The following is a 3,480-nucleotide window of genomic DNA, read 5'->3' as shown; positions in this document are numbered from 1 at the left end:
TTTAAATATGAAATTATGGATGATGCTACGCACGAGTAAAAGCAGCAGGCTGCTGGCCTAATTGTCCTGACATTAGAGAGTCGAGCTCTAGATCAAAGTTACATCGTCATATTTTCCTCTAGCCGAAGGTAGATCAAGGATACTGGCTGCTACCACACGCCAACATAGAGCAGCAGTGCATCACTTCGCTTAAAGAGGCGAGATGAGCAGTGCAGCACTTCAGCTAGACAGGTGAGTTGGGACGTTACAAGTACAGAATTAACATATTATTTTACACAATTCATGTCAGCGATAGATCTAGCACCAGCATTGGTGGATCTATAATCATTCTTGTAAAATATGTCTTCACTTGTATCAATTATATAAACTCACTATGCAATGTCGACAGTAAAACCAATATTAACCAATGCTGGTAAATTCAATGCACATTTAGTACCAGCCTCATCCACAAGAGTACATATCTACTCCCTTCATCCCATAATACAAGAACGTTTTTCAAGCAAAAATGTTCTTATATTATGGGACGGAGGGAGTAGATTTTATTAAAGCTAAATACTCATGTCATTTACAGCCACCAATATCTAATTGGCCATCCAATGAATTATGAGGCACGCTTTCCTTAGCTTCATATCTAAAACCACCATCACGGGCTGCCAGCCAGTAGTAGAGAAGCTCATTTTTCATAAATAGCACATGTCCTGTTGAGAGAAAATGGAAGTTAGCACCAAGTTTCCAGAGTAGCTTACATAATCAATCTGCACAAATATCTGGAGATCTTACATAGCAGTTTTAATTTTGGTTTTCTTGATACAACTGAGGAATTCTAGTACATCGGCAGGTATGTTGTCTTCATATTCGTTCTCGTTGAATGCTAGCAGTTGTCCCAAATTTTGTTTTCGGAGTTCGCATCCATCTTGTACAACCATATTTTTGCAAACGAATAAGACTTGCGTCACATGTGTAAAATATAATATTCGGATATTTGTACAGCAAGAAGCACTATGGCAGGTAACACTCTTTTCCAGGATAATAATTGGCGTCAATTCCTTTGGATATATAGAACCATATAATTGTTTCAAAAGGTCACCATTTTTCTGTTCACATATATTGCTGGAAGATATTCTGGATGGAACATTAGAAGTTTACCGTGCCGCCATAATGGTTACTACTTGCTTGCATCAATTCAGATTTCTACTTGCTGCAGATAGTTTGATAAAGGAAACAAGATGGCAAATCGTACAGATCGAAGAGGTGCTTTGCTTGAGCCTATGGCAATAGACCAATTGCGTTAAATACTTTCTCAAATCAATTTTTCTAGTTTAAACATCAGTAAACCCTGGCTGTAAATCACTGTAAACATAGCTCCATCATAATTTACACAAAGAAAAAGAGATACCTTCAGCGAAGTCGGTCTAGGCGATGGCTGATGGTCTTCCAGCAAAGTCGGCGGAGGCGACATTTTGTGTAACGACAACAAAAATTGAAGTTAAAACTCCAACAATTACCTTGTTCAAACAATATTCCAGATTTTCCAAAGATGCAATCAGCACGGAGTTCAATCAAATAGGGAGCAGTTATAACAATACAGTAAATAGTGGAGTGACAGATAATCTTGAAAAGCTACTGGATGGGCCCATAGTGGAGTGATCTAGATGCTTCTTCCAAGATTATTTTGTCGGCAAGAGCAGATCAAGGCTTTAATTACTTGCTAGTGGCTAGCTGCACAAACTAAAGATTCAAGCATACAGATCGAAGATGTGCTAGTTTACCCAGTCGGCAAGAGCATATCAAGGCTTCAAGTAAATGCTAGCATTAAGTTAAGCTGGTGCTTGCTGCAGCTAGCTGCACCAACTACTGATTCAGCCTATGACAACACAAAAAGATTCAGACAAATACAGATAGTAAAGGTGCTTGCTTCAGCCTATGCCAACACACAAATTTTACAATCAAAGCCTTGCTTACTTGATTGCATCAATTCAAACTGCTACTTGTTGCAGCTACTTTCACAAACGAAATAAGATAGCAAAATAATATAAAGTTTCCAGCCTATAATTATAACTGAACTTTGGATGTAAATCAAAGATAGCTAATATAGGACCTGATCCACGCTTTCAACATCAGTGTTATGTACCACAATCACAACCAGTAGTAAAATAAGACCAAAGACACATCTGAAGCAATGAACGTTAGGTTGCAGAAAACAAAAGACCATAATTTCAATACTCCTTGTCTACATACCTCAAGTGAAGAACCAGCCGACAAAGTTGCGGCGAACTGTGCAACACCGTCGGACGGCGGATTGTCTTCCAGCATTGGGCGGTGTTCCGACAAAGTGGGCATGCACATTTAAATATATATTTACAAGGGGTAGGGGCGGATGGAACATATTTCTTTCATAATATTATCAGTCCTAACTTTTTGTGCATTTATAACTGAAGTGTAGCATCTATGAATCTTTCAGACTTGAATCAAACAGGGAGCAAACAGGAACTTGTTCATAAACTTATTTGTTCATGGATTCACATCAAATAGGGAATCAACCAGGAACTGGCAAACATTGGACTAATATAAAGTACAGGCAACACCCAGCTTACAGAGATTGGACGCCCAATTTAAACAGAAAAATGTTCACGCAACGTTCGTACACGTCCAGATTACAGACTGTTTTTGATTTCTTATAAAAAGGGCAAATCTCCAAGCAATATCCAACAATGTTGGACTAATATGAGTACAGGTTAGTATCGTCTTACACAATTTTGTTCCTTATCCCCTTACATCATTTAACTACACCAACTCTATGATACCCAGATTAAAAAAATGCTATGAGTAACAGCTCAAGTAAAAAATCAAGAAAATTGAACCTGATATTCAATGAAGGGCAGTGGACATGATGAACTTGTGCTACTTGTGCTGCATCACAACCTCCAACATCATTTAATTACCTGAATACAAACAAATCAAATCTGACCCTAAATCTGTCTCTGTAGCCAATAGAGAGAAGCAGAGTCTCTCACCCCGCCCGGATCTGCTGAAAACCAGTAATTGGGGGACAAAGAAGTTGGTAGCCGTGACGACGATTGAGGTGCAGGGGAGGCAGTACTTGAGGTCCTCCACGCATCGCCCAACTCGTCCACCAACGCCGCCCGCGCACGCTCGATCCTCGTGGGCCTGTGGGGAGTAGGGGTGAGGGGAGGTGGGGACTGGACAGGGATGGAGGAGGGAGAAGGGGAGGATAGAAGATGGAGAAGAGGGGAGGACGGAGCGCCGGCGGGCATGTCGTCCACCACGGTTGGTCCTGGGAGGAGTAGGGGTTGGGGGAGAAGATGAAGAAGAGGGGTGGACGGAGCACCAGCGGGCACGCTGGAGAGGCGGCGGCTCCACCCTAGCTCGCTTGGGGGGAAGGAGGAGATGGATGCGAGGAGTAAAAAACAAATCGTTTTTTTTTCACTCAAAAAAAAGGAGCGCGGGTTGAATAACAAA

General features: G+C 41.2%; 1 long non-coding RNA gene across 2 annotated transcripts; it reads right to left on the bottom strand.

Annotated features, from left to right (window-relative positions):
• Positions 1 to 330: 330 nt before the first annotated feature.
• On the bottom strand, positions 331 to 2,978 carry LOC123060237 (uncharacterized). 2 transcript variants are annotated; one of them, XR_006427818.1, is made up of 3 exons: positions 1,397 to 2,978; positions 781 to 1,266; positions 331 to 698 (listed from the first exon to the last, which is right to left on the bottom strand). It is a non-coding gene; the product is annotated as an uncharacterized lncRNA (long non-coding RNA). The 2 variants fall into 2 exon arrangements; XR_006427817.1 differs by having other exon boundaries at positions 331 to 1,266.
• Between the last annotated feature and the right edge of the window lie 502 nt (positions 2,979 to 3,480).

The sequence above is a fragment of the Triticum aestivum genome, chromosome 3A (genome assembly GCF_018294505.1).
Source record: "Triticum aestivum cultivar Chinese Spring chromosome 3A, IWGSC CS RefSeq v2.1, whole genome shotgun sequence".
NCBI lineage: Eukaryota > Viridiplantae > Streptophyta > Magnoliopsida > Poales > Poaceae > Triticum > Triticum aestivum.
This window is presented reverse-complemented; position numbering and strand designations above follow the sequence as displayed.